The sequence below is a fragment of the Haliaeetus albicilla genome, chromosome 24, assembly GCF_947461875.1.
Source record: "Haliaeetus albicilla chromosome 24, bHalAlb1.1, whole genome shotgun sequence".
NCBI lineage: Eukaryota > Metazoa > Chordata > Aves > Accipitriformes > Accipitridae > Haliaeetus > Haliaeetus albicilla.
Genome location: NC_091506.1, coordinates 13,727,520 through 13,741,342, shown reverse-complemented (window position 1 = coordinate 13,741,342; position 13,823 = coordinate 13,727,520).

The following is a 13,823-nucleotide window of genomic DNA, read 5'->3' as shown; positions in this document are numbered from 1 at the left end:
AGTATCACACATTTCCTTTCTGACTATGATACCATCAAAGCCCAGTGTACTTTCTGTGTGGCACGCTGTCCCTTGGCTGAAGCGTTGTCTTTTTAAAAGACAAAACCACCTCATTCTATGTATTTTCACATGAATCATCCCTAACCCCACGTGTTTGAAGTGCAATGTAATACTGTGGCACCATGGGCACAAAGACACACATATGCCTATTTTCTGTTTTGGGAGCAGCCAGAGCATCAAGGCATCATTTGAGCAGTCACATTTACTACAAGATAATGCTATAGGACAGCATAGGTTTGAGCCTCCTTTGGGCGGGTGAGAGGGTAGTAAGCTGTTGCTTAAGGCATTAATCCATGGGCATAGTTGAAAGGGCTGACACTATTATAGATTATTGTCCCCGTTGTCTTTGAGAGCAGTAACTTACCCATGCAATCCCCACGGCTTTGAAATGAAGATTTTCAGATGTGCACACCCCTGGCCACTATCTGGGGCCCGCACCAGCACCATGTATTATTGCCCATTCCTAGTAGAAACCCCAGATGAACCCCACTCCTCACTTAATATGTTGCACTCAGTGTATTTCCCACATGGCCCCTCAAAGGCAACCTTGTGTTGCTACTCCTCCTTGGTACAACAGCTGCAGGGTAAGAGTACCAAGTCCTAGTTTCAAGCATTTTGTTTCAGAGTCTCATCATTTCCCATCATGAGCTGGGTGGGGGGAGATAAAGGCCGTCAGTCTGTCTGCAGAACAGGCTGGCTCTGTTTGCCCCATGCCCCAGCAAACAGAGGTTGTCGACTTTTAATGGAGCACTCAGGTTTCCGTCGATGCCAGCTGCAGATAGAACGGCCCAGCAGCAAATAAATTCAGGTCCCTGGGGGCCGCTCAGATTCTCCTCTTATTTGTTAGTTTACCTGTAAAATACAGTTGGGCTAATTCCTGCTTTTATGGTTGCAAAGATATGTTTCCCTCCTCTTTTGAGTTAGTAAGGGGGAAAAAAAATGAGCAAGTGCAGCAAGGCTAATGGAGTAAGAGAGCATTTCTCATGGCTTAGGCAACCGCAAACGTTTTCTGCTGGGGATTGTTTGCCTAACACCCTGCACAGAGGTGAAGTTGTGCAGCACTTTGTAATAACTAAGACCCATTCGTTACACACAAAGGTGGAGAAGGCATCCTAGTATCTACATGTTCAGATAGGCTTAAATCTAATAGCTCCTCACAACATCAGCTGTTGAATTTATTATATGCTTATTACAAGGCCAAGAAAGGAGAAGGAATTATCAGCAAATGTCTTACTTGATTTTTAAATATTAACAAAAACATTTTAATCACACCTGAAAGCACTGTGTTACTGAAATGGACCAGAATAGTCACCTGCAATTCAAATCCCCACTGATTTCATACATGAAAATGAGCCTGAATGTCTCCTCTTTTTAGGATTCATCCATGTCACAAAACTGTTGGTCAATTCAGCTGCAAAATTTGCTGCTTCTTAGCATACATGCTGTGATTTAGCATGAGCCATGAGAGTGAAAGGCTGCAGCACTGAAACTGGATCCAGTCTGGCTTCAGATGCTTGGCACCTGAGTGTTTGATGACAGCTCTGATGTAGGGCTGTGACTACAGCATACTTTAATGAGAAAGTCAAGGCTGTGAAGACTAAGTCTTGCAGGTCAAGATTAAAATGCACCTACAGAACCAGGAAAACTTGCATGTTGCCTGCGTACAGCACACTTTGCACCAAACCACATTCCTGAGCACCTGCTCGCACATTAAAGAAATTCGACTTTTCTCTGAAAAATGGATTCTAGTAAAACCCAAAAATAAACACATGGCTTGTGGACAGCAGGCTCCACATAGGTCCAGTTTGCAGCTGAAGCCAAATGAAAGCAGAGTGAAAAACTCTGAAAAAGTCACCTAGAATACAGGTGTACATAGCTTGATTTAGAATAAACTTTTGATGGCCTTCCACATGACATTCACATAAGCAAGCTAGGAAAAATCACCTAGAGAAACTCATTATAGCCTGAAGCATAACACTGTTTGGAGAGCATTAAAAGAGTAGTTATCAATGGAAGTTTGGGAGGATATGCATACCATACCATTAAGCATGGTTCACAGAGGTCTGTCCTTGAGCTAATTCTATTTAATATTTTCATTAATGATCTTGATGGCTGGATAGATCAGGTGGGAATGAGTATGTTGGAGGAAAGGATTGGAATTTAAGTGACCCTGGCAAATTGGGGAAGTAGTCTGAAAAAATAGGAAGCTATTTAAGAGGGGACGTAGAGATGTGTTAAGTACAGAATGTAAAATGAAAGCCCATATAACACACCCATAGAGTGGCATCATGATACTGAGCTCGCACATTAAACTTAAGGCAATAAACTTCTGATTCCGCAAAAGCCACAGATTGGGAAGCATAAATAGGAAGATGGCCTGAGACACACCCAAAGTTAAAATCCTGCTTTATTCAGTCAGTACTCGTGAGGCCTTAGCTAGAGAACTGCCTAGTTGAGAGAAATACACTTAAGGAAAGACATCAACCATTTGGAGAAACTCAGGAATACACAAACAACTCCAGATCTAGGAAACACAGCCCCCAGAGGGAAAGACTGTGCAAACTAAGAACCAGAGGAAAGAAGAATGAGCATGGATGTGATCAGTCTTCAAGCACATAAAAGAGCGTTGCAAAGAGAAAAGAAATAGTCTGTTCTCTGTACCACAGTAGATAGGGATAAAAAAAAAAAAAAAGGCTTATACTGCAACATGCAAGATTCAAGTGAGATAGTGGGAAGAAGGAACCTGTTCCCTCCCCCTCCCAAACAGCCCTAATGATAGTAAAGTCCTGTGGCAGCTAGTGACAAAATCTCTAAAAACAAGTTAGGTGGACACCTGAAAAGAACAAGATACATACAGCTGATCCTTCTTTTGGGTAGGAAGAGAGACAAGATGACCTTAGGATTCCCTTCAAACAGCAATAGCCCCTATCATTCTACATACATCTAACAGATGACTACTCTTTACTGAAAAGGCACAGAGATGCTTATCAATGACAGATTCATAAGAGATCTTGCTAATGGATAGGACAAAAGGGGGTTTGATTTCTTAATATCTTTATATTGATCCTAAATTGGATACAGTCGCTCCAAGACTCAGGGAAATTTTGAAAAAACAATTGCTTCTTTTGAACATTGCTGGTAAGTTCACGACAAAGCAAGGCATGGGATTCCAATGAAAAAATGCAGATGTCAGAAACAGACTAGAAGCTCAATAGACACTACTTTTCATTTGATCTGGTGCAATCTTAGAAGGAGACACTACTGTATTGTCCTCCAAATCATGCATGTAACAGAGCTCCTCCTCAACACATGAATGTCACAAGCTGGAATGGATGTGGCACTGCTGCACTGTAACTTGTGCTCTTGCTGACCATCCCTCCAAGAAAGGCTGCACACCTGTGGTTAAGTGAAGAGATTCTCCTACCTCATATAGTGCACAGTCACTTACCCGGATTCAGTATTTTGAGCTCAGAGTGACAGAAACTCTGGTACCACAAGCACAAACAGCTAGTTTGGCCACAAAGAGAAAGACACGTAATTTGCAAGCCAGGAGTCACAGGCTGTTTATACCAGAGCATCCCAGTCATAAACATTTAATTAACTCAGCCTTTTTTCAATCATGACATATTTTCTACATCACTGCTCATTTTTGACTTATTGCAAAGCCCCTCCTGATAGTCTTTTTTTAAGACACTGAAGTGCTGGACTTGGAAGTTACTGCAATGGGCAGAAGCCAGGATAGCCAAGTACAGAATGGTAGTGCTGGGTTTGCTCAATCCCTCCTCAAGGGTTGCCTGGCTCAAGATGCACAATACCTGCAAAAGTCCTTCCAGCAAAACCTCATTCCACAGTGCTTTCTGACATGCTAGCTTAAAGTTCAGATGAATAATGAATATTTCAGTTTTCCTAATTTAAAACAGAAGCTGCTTTCACAATCAGGTGAAGAACACAGGAACTTGTGTTGATGCCTGAGCCAATTTTGTGACCAACTTTGGACTAAAACTACTCAGCAAAAAGGGGAAAAGCTCAATAATGTTCAGTAATTATCAACTGTTGATTCAGGTTATTCTACTACTGTATGGCAAAAAACCCAAACACAAAAACCCCACCCCAAAACAGGAACATGTTTCTGAACTACATTAAGACTCTTTCTCTTCTTCCTTTTTTTTTTTTTTCCCCTTCAAGTAGCCAGGGTACCCTTACTCACTTCTACTGATTGGCATAAAAACAACCAAGTCCACTAAGTGGACAATCAGCAGAAAACGACTGTTAAAATGCTTTGCTGCATTATTGACAGCATTATTAAATGATTCGCACACTAACAGAAATACATCTTAACTGCAATCAATTACCAATGTTATCACTTTCTTCAAAACAGAAGTTAAAATTCTCCCTGGAATTACAGACCAGTGTGAGCTTACTTCAATGCCAGGTAAAACCATGAGGGTTGCCTCAACCACACTGGCTAATTATTCTGATAAACATGATTCATTAAGCACCAAAAAAAGCAAAGGAAAATTGGGCATCTCCACTATGCCAGAATTATCCACACTCATTCATAAACCATTGGCTTACCAAAGATCTTCTGCAAAAAAAGCAAAGAAAAAAAAGGACAGAAGTAAAAGAAGAGCCTGGCTTTAACTGAATGAAAGATTAAGAGAGTGCTAAAAATCTCCATGCTAACCTCAGTGTTGCTTAACATTAATGACCTTCCAGAAATGGAAGAACTATAACTGGGCGAGATTTGCAAACAGCCCAAAGTTAATTTAGCTAGCAGGAGGAGGAACTTAAGTACTACCAAAGCTAGGCTAAAATTGAGTATTGACAAGTGAAAGGTAACCACAAAGAACATATAAATTGAACTAACACTGATATATTAACAGAAGCATCCAAGATAAAAGCTTTGGGCAACACTGTGAACAGCTCAATAGAACACTGACCCTGCACAGCAGACTCCAGGGCATAGATGCTTAAGAAAAGGGACAGATATTACTGAAATTATTAAAATGCCACTCATCAATCTTCATTTTGAAGAGCATATTGATTTAATAAAACCATTAGAAGCAGGGATAGTTTTCTATACCAGCAGAGGTTGCAAAAATTTGCACTTCCGAAGACAGATGGCATCTGATAAAGGTAAACAAACTAACAGCAAAAAGGAAAGGAAATCATGACTTGTGCTCCAGCAGAACATGAAGTCAACCAAAAATAGCAAATTAAAATTGCAGTTTCATAATTAGCTTGTGGGTTAGAGTGCCACAAGATATCTTGGAAAATGCATTTCAGCAATTTTTTTATATGATTGGGTATTTGTCTGGATAACAGAAAAACCCACACTTACAGTAGACAGAACAAAAATACAAACCTTCAGGCTCAAAGGACACAAGATATCCACCAAGTGTGAGGAGTCTGGGGAAAGTGTTCCCTTACAAGTAGGCTATTCCATAATTATCCATGGCAGAAGTTTTTATACTTTCCAAGAGTGTGACGCTGGAAACGTTAAATTCTAATGTTTTAGAATCTATCCCTATCTTCCTACAAATCTGCTTTAAAGCAGGAAAGAACAGAAATGAGGTAAGGGAGCTTGAGCAACTCAAAATACATCAGACTGCAAGGCTCCCTCATGCCTCTCCTGGTTTCAGCCGGGATAGAGTTAATTTTCTTCCTAGTAGCTGATATAGTGTTATGTCTTGGATTTAGTATGAGAAGAATGTTGGTAACACACTGATGTTTTCAGTTGTTGCTAAGTAATGTTTAGACTAAAATCAAGGATTTTTTAGCTTCTCATGCCCAGCCAGCAAGAAGGCTGGAGGGGCACAAGCAGTTGGGAGGGGACACAGGCAGGACAGCTGACCCAAACTGGCCAACGGGGTATTCCATACCATGTGACGTCATGCCCAGTATATAAACTGGGGGGAGTGGGGCTGGGGGGATCACTGCTCGGGAACTAACTGGGTATTGGTCGGCAAGTGGTGAGCAATTGCATTGTGCATCACTTGTATATTCTAATCCTTCTATTAGTATTGTCACTTTATTATTGTTGTTATCATTATTAGTTTCTTCCTTTCTGTTCTATTAAACTGTTCTTATCTCAACCCATGAGTTTTACCTTTTTTCCTTCCCATTCCCTCCCCCATCCCACTGGGTGGGGGGGACTGAGTGCACGGTGCTTAGCTGCTGGCTGGGGTTAAACCACGACAACACCCAACCACATGCTGTGCATGGTGTGTTATACAGACAGCTGACATCAGCAGATCAAAGATGGTGAAAACTCTTCAGGCAGCTCTCTTCTACATTACTGGGCAGGACTGAAAATTGGAGCTGCAGAAGTGCCAACATAGTAACTGATCTCCAAAGACAGGGACAAGGAATCCTCCCTGCACTGACAGCACCACAACTGGAGTAAGCGGACACAGGGGCAAGGCTGATCCAAAACCACGGTGAAATAGTCCAACAATTCACCTATTTGTCATTCAGTTTTGAGACTTTATCTTTTTACCTTACGTATGATCAGTGAATCTGTAGATCTCTAAACACAGGTCCCTTGGAACAGACAAGGTCTGATCAGGAAGATGAATACTACATTGAAGAACATTTTCTGATGATCCGACTCAAGAAGCAAAATATACCTGCAGGCAGAAGGGTGCGAGCTAATCCCTGTTGTGCTACAGCCCTACAGAGACAGCTGATCCTTCTGCAATTCCGAAGTGCCAGTCAAAGCTTTAACATCTTAATACACAGCATGCTCTAATTAAAATTTCTAATTAAGGGGGGAACCCCCCCCACTAGCTAGCAAAACTAATGTTGCAAATTAACAAGCCTTATGTACAAATTGAAGGTGGTCTTTGTTGCTCTTTCATAGATCATATTAATGTTAGTATTTTAAGCAAATAATTCTGGACAAAGGTACTGTGAGTTCACTTGTGCCCATTTCAGTAGTAGGAGACAAGTAACATTTCCTAGGCAAGCCTCCTTTGTTAGGGTGCGTGGCACCAACAGACAATCCATCTTATCATATACCTTTGGAAGACAGACCAAATCAAAAAGGATGAAGGAACAAATAGATAAATTCTGTCTGCATTGCCACAGTGAAAGATGAAGTTATCTCAGACTTTTTCTTACTTTTGCCCCAGGAAAGAAAGGAAATGTTCTGAGGAGTCTGGACTAACTACCCTCAAGGATAGTAACAGCAGACTTAGAAATGGCCTTCACATGGTAGGCAAGTGAAATGTGGAAAGACAAGCAGCAGGAGCTACAGTCTGAATATTCAGCTCCACCCCTGAAACATCCCACATGTGACAGTGGACAACTCACCAGACTTATTCTTCCAACTCTGTACCCATCAATTAGGCATGGATTTACTGCCACAAACATACTAGCGAGAGTGAATTGTACATAACATTTTTGAAATACATCATATACCAAGGGCAAAAATTGTCAATTACTGTCAGCACTTGGAACTGATAAATCAAAATACTTTGCAGAGAACTTTTCTCAATACTGATCTTGCTTCAACTTTAAAAGAAATTATGTTAAAAAAAACCTGTGATGCTTAAACATTTATATTACCTGTTATAACAACATAATTACTAAATAAATATGTGCTCAGATATTGTTATTACAGCAGTTCTAGGCCTCTACAAATACATTTCAGCCTAAACCCATGCTTATCGTCCAGTTGTGTGTTCCTGACAGCTCTATTTTCATTCCAAACTGGCAAACCTGTTTGCTTTTCCACTGTTTTAAACCTAGATGTCTCCCTGAAACTGCCCAGTCATGCCATGCTTTGCCAGACAGCAAATGAGATTTACAACTCAACTTAGAACTGGATGGAGACCATATTGTCCACTTAGTGGGGTTGTAAGCACAGATCAATCTTCAGAGTTAAAAACAAAACAGAAAACCCCACACTGAAGTATAAAGTGATTTGGATTTCTCTCCAAACAGAATGCTTTTCTTGCCAGAGCTCCCCACCTGCATTTTTTAAAAGGCAAGATGATATAACATCATCCCTTCCTTTTCCCTTCTACATTCATTAAAGATTGAAACCTACCTTAGTTCATCTAAAAAAGAAACAAGAAAGATGTACATGACAAATACATCTCATGCTCTATCACACTCAAGCTATGCAACTTTCCGCCCTCGTGCCAAAAGGCTCTATTTATGCCATCCCACCTTACCCTTCAGCTGCAATAAGGTACATTTGCCAAGGAAATCAGCCGACAGTCTGACACCCCTCACCCTTCTTGTATCTTAAGATGCAAAGTGAAGAGAAAAAGGCTTCCCAGTGAGACCTCCCAATTAGTCTGACATTTCAGATCTTTTCCATAGGTATAATACTCTACAATAATCTTTGTCAGGAAGCATCTACAGATGAGACTTAAGAAACACAGGTTTTGATGCACTGAGCATCACTCGATGGAACTCAATTATTGTCTCACTCTTAAGTTAAAACTACAACATACACAGAACATCAACTCTATGTCTAAATCTCAAGGTATGAAAAAAATTCAGTTAAAGAAAAGCATGCTTGCTTACCCTCCTGCATGAGCTGCATTCTGTTTTCAGTGCGTGTGCATTCTCTATGCAAAAAATCACTTTTGAAGTTAAGTGTCCTTCTGAGCCATGCATACATTACAGGTCACTCAAGCACCCTTTCCCTCCTTTCTCAATACCTCAGTTTAAATGCACAGACAGGACCAACTCTCAGATTCTTTCACTACAAAGAACGCAGAAGTCACTCTACATGGTAAGGAATTCCAGAAGAATCGGACAGAACCAAGAAACTGGGTAACAGAGGCAAAAAAGCTTCAAAATAGAATACAAGATACAAATTAATGTGAATAGGCAAAAATTACATGATGCTAAGCTTAGAATTGGCAGTTACAACTCAGGAGAAAAATTCTGGAGTATTCACTCGATTCTCTACAATCATTGGCTCGGTGTGTGGTGACAACCAAGAAATCAATCACCAGAAAGGGTATTGTTGGCAAGACAGAAACTGTTCCTATGCTACAATATAAAAATGGGTACTTCATATGTTCTGCAGTAATAAAAAAGGATAGGAAGTTACAGAATACGTGTAGGCAACAAAAACATCTCAGATGCCTAATTTTTTGAAGGGAATAATTTTGATTATTTCCGATTCCTGCACAGTAAGCAACTTCTCTTTCTTCCAACTATTATCATTAGATACCCTGTTTCCATTTCTAATGTCGTCACAGACAGTATGACCCACATTCTGCAGAGAAGAAATCACATATACATTAATGCGGGTGGGCACCAATGTAGATAATCTTTCAGTAACTTGACAGTGTCTAGAAGAGCTTCTGAAAGCCCTTGATCTTTCCAGATAATAAAACAGTATTCTCACAAAGGGTGCAGAGTTCAACTCAGCTTTGGTTAAAGTGAAACTTAAGAAAAAAACTAGATGATGGATTGCTTACTTTTGCAAAAAACCAAGAAATTTAGCCAAAACCACTGTGTGGGGTCTAAGTTTCAGCTTGTCCTTATGCAATGCTGTTTTGGGAATGAATTCGCCATGAGGGCATGGATTATTCCTAACTGTCAGACTGAAGTTATAGGCACTAAAATATCAATTTTCACAGAAAACAGTATAAAAAAACTGACTCCTACACATCTGAATGGGGGCCATATATAGCCTAATAAAAGCAATTTTGTGGTCCAAGAAGGATAGAGTCTCTCTGATTAACATGAATGAGGTCCTTGAGAAATGTAAGAATGATCAACAAAAACACAAAGAGACTGCATGACTTCCAATCAAAGGAGAAGGAATCGATCTAAACAGAACCTTCTAGAGCTAATGAACAACCTAGATTTCTTAAAGGATCATAAGTAATCAGATCAGTTTAGCCAAAATGCCAACACAATGGTGCTAGCAGGCACCTCAGTCACTACCAGGGTTGTTTAATTTAGAAGCTCTTGATCCAGACCTCAAATTAGCTTTTGGTTAAGAAACATGAACTAGAACAGGCAGGACTGGCAAGGACTCAAGTCAAAAAGACGGTCATGTTTTGTAGAATGATCCTTGTAGGGCATGTAGAGCTGAGATTTACTAAAGGTCTTGCAGGGTTTTTCTGATTCTGTTTGATGTGTTCCTTTCACCACTGATCCTGAGCATGAGGTCCAAAAAGAAAAGAATTAGATGGTATTCCCTCTCCTGTCATTTATTAGGAAAAGCATACAAATGCATATCAGGAACGTCTGGCTCTGAGACAAAGAGGTCCCTTAGAGCATTCACCTTTGACAAGCAACAGTCACCTTGAGGAAGGGGAAGAAGACAGGAGTCCTACAGACTGATTATGCCATCTTAGAAAAGCACTCATATCAGACACACAAATAAAAACAAAGAACTATAATACTTACTGAGGAATGGAAAACCCATTCTACCCTAAACTCTAAGTCCACTAACAAATTGGAACTAAAAACAGTGCTGCATGCACAGCAGCAGATGTGGGAGAAGATTCCATATTCAGGCATTGGCAACAAGAAGTGAGCAGACCCATCGTACTCCTTCTCCTCTTACATATTGTCTATGGTGGAGCTATAACTATATCTAATGATGTTTTTAACCTGTTTTTGCACAGAACAGCAGGAGAATTTGTGGGGAATCCCAGAAGACTATTTCCCTTTCTCCAATACCTTTCTTAAACACAACCTCCCCAAACCCTTGAACTCCTTCTGGATGTCCATCATCTAGCAAGACTGGCTTTGCCAGAGACTGCAGTCATACAGCTCTTCTCCTCCTAGGCTTGGCAGGTTAGCTCCCTGTGCTAGCCTCTGTCTTAAAATTATTCTATTTATATCCTCAGTAAGTTCATTTAAAACTCCTATGTTTGTAAATAAAGAGCTTTACAGCTCACCGTGGATATTAAACTAAAAGGAAAACACAAAGAGTTTTTGAAACTGCTAGTAAGGTAAGGTAGCATTCCTCTGCTGCCTTTCATCCTTCATTTCACAAGATCCCAGAGCATTTTACAGATGTAAATACAGAGCTGATCTCCCAGCAGTGAGATGCAGACAGCCCTGGGGTGGGTCATGGCTGCTCCAGGACATGACTGCATCATTACAACTCCTCATCGTGCTGGGCTCTCACTTTTGCTCTGCCACCCTGTGGCTGTTCAACTGCAGAGTTCCAACAAGCAAGTAAAGCGCCTACTGCCCAGAAAGAGATGTCTTGTACACACCAAGAGCTCCACCAGTGCGGATGGCTCATTTTTCCATAGTCAGGTACTTGCAACCAATTAACACAATTGGTAGGATTTGAGGAAAAAAGCTATTTTGAACTGAGCCAGAAACACAGAAAGGACACTCGTACTTCAGGGTTTGGTCAACAGATTGGAGTTTATGGCTCTGCCCCAGTCATTAAATGCACTGTGGATTTTAATAGAAACTGTTCTTTGAGAGATGGGTTACAGGCTTGATTCAAAATCTTCATTACCAATGCCAGTGCATACCCCAATTTTTAGGTGGGGAGATTTAGTTTTGATTCCAAGTAAAGGATGCCACCTACTGAATCCTTGCTACCACGATTGCATGCTTTGACCCTCACGGCTCAAGACCTCTGGCAGGATCACAAGCCAGACTGCAGTCCCAAAATAAATTCCAAGGAAAAGCAGAAAACAGGCTTGTAAAAACAAAGCTTTTTTCACTGCTACTCTCCCCACAACCCAAAGATGTATTACTCACTGAACATCTGCACAGTTGAAACGTTTCTAGTTTTGCAACACCAACCTTAGCAGTATTAAAAAACCTCCTTACATCTTTATTTCATTTTGGATTCATTATAATACAGTCTGACAATATACGCTAGTACAGTACATTCTGCAACATTTAACCCCTGTTCCCAGTTGCCATTCTTAACTTCACAGCTTAATGATACAGAGTCAGTAGATCACAATATGACCCTGTTAATATTTTTTTAATGCCATTTTTACAAATTACAGCATAATGCACTGATTACGAGGATGAAAGGAAAGTCTCTACGTCTGTCTGGAAACCAAATAAAAGAATGTTTGAACATCTGTTCATCCTACAAATGTCTTTAAAAGCTTTGATTTTCCCATAATCATTTTGTTCCACCATTTCACCCTTTTTCGAATGTGTATCCAACAGCCTCAGGACAGCAGCCAGAGATCTGAAGTAATAGCACATTATAATCAAAGTTCTTGGGCACACTTAACTTCTCCTTTTGGAATTCAAAATGGGGAAAAAAAGACAAAACCAAACCCCAGTCTTCGGATACCTCTCCAGCTGTCTGTCCTACACAAACCTCTGCTAGGGGAACAAAACGAAAGGACGTGGCTTTGCAACAGGGGCTTTACATAGAGGATTACAAAGCACAAGGACAGGATACGGTGGTGGGTGACAGGACTCATATGAGGCACAGCCTCTGCACGGCCTGCTCCGACTGGGTCAGAAGTAGCTGTCCGTGAGACTCTGCCCAAGTCATAGCCTAAGCGCCTGAACACAGGCAATTACTCACCGCACACAGGAGCTGGTGTAAGCTGCAGGGCAAGAGCCTTCCCCACCGTGCTGGGCTCCCAACACCTGCTGTGGGACCCCTGCTAGCACCCAGATTTACATCTTCTCCAGAGGTAAGAGCAGAGCCAGAACAAGGAGAAGCAATGAGCAAAGATGGGAAACAGGAGCACTATGGAAGAGGTTAGGTTTAGGACTGAGAGGATGGAAGTAAGACACTGAGTTAGTACACTAGTCTGGAAATGAGATGGAAGATGAGGGGAAAAGATTTTTAAAAGTATGTTACAGGAGACTGGATGAAAAAGGGATAGAGGTCCAACTCTGGAAGCTGTTGCTGCTCCCTCCTTTGGAGTACCCCAAGCAAATAAACCATGGGAGCCTCAGCACGAGAAGACCTTTCAGCCAAGCAGAGGGCTGCAAAACTAAGTATTCAAGACTAATGAGTTTTCAAATGGATCAAGTTCCGTAACAGCTGACTCACTGATCCTGCTATGGGCAATCCACAGTGTAGAGGGGAAAACATTAATCAGATTGTGCTTTGTAAAAATACATACCACCATTTACGCTAACAGCCTCCTCTCCAGATCTATTAAAAAATGCCTTAGAAACGAGAAAGACAAAAACCTGTAAGTGCAAGGCTAACAATTCTGGAGCAGCCAACAATATCCTACAGCAGGACACCTCTCCTGATGACCGCCCTCTTCTTTCCAAAACTCCAAGCAGAGTTGGCAGAATTTAGTGACCCATTTAAAATTTGGCAAGGACATTAGAACTATAGAGATAAAAATTTAAGTTTCTTAAAAAAAAGTCAAAAGTAAATTATTATGAGAAGGTTTTTTTATACCAATAATTCTTAGACTAACCTGGGATCGTAATAACGGCATTCCTTCTATATCATCTGTTTCTCTAGCTTCCATCACTGCAGTATCTTAAGCAGAGGTAACAGTGCAGGGTACAAAACAGGATTTGATAAAGGCTTAAAAGAAAGATAACATAATAAATATTCTTTCCAAAGACTGCCTTTGGGGGTGTGTGGGAAGAGGAGAGAAATGGGGAAGGAGAGGTGACAGGGGTGTGAAATGCATTTTTTTCATTACAGAAGGATATGTTTTCCAGCAAGGCTGGCAGCACAAGTCACATTAAGCCATAGCTGAAGTTGCCTGCCTAATTCCTCTGGGATCACACTGAAAGCATACCCCATAATCTTAAGGGATGTGCTAAAGCTTTGCTGGGACTCACTCAGCAGAAACTGTTTGGGATTA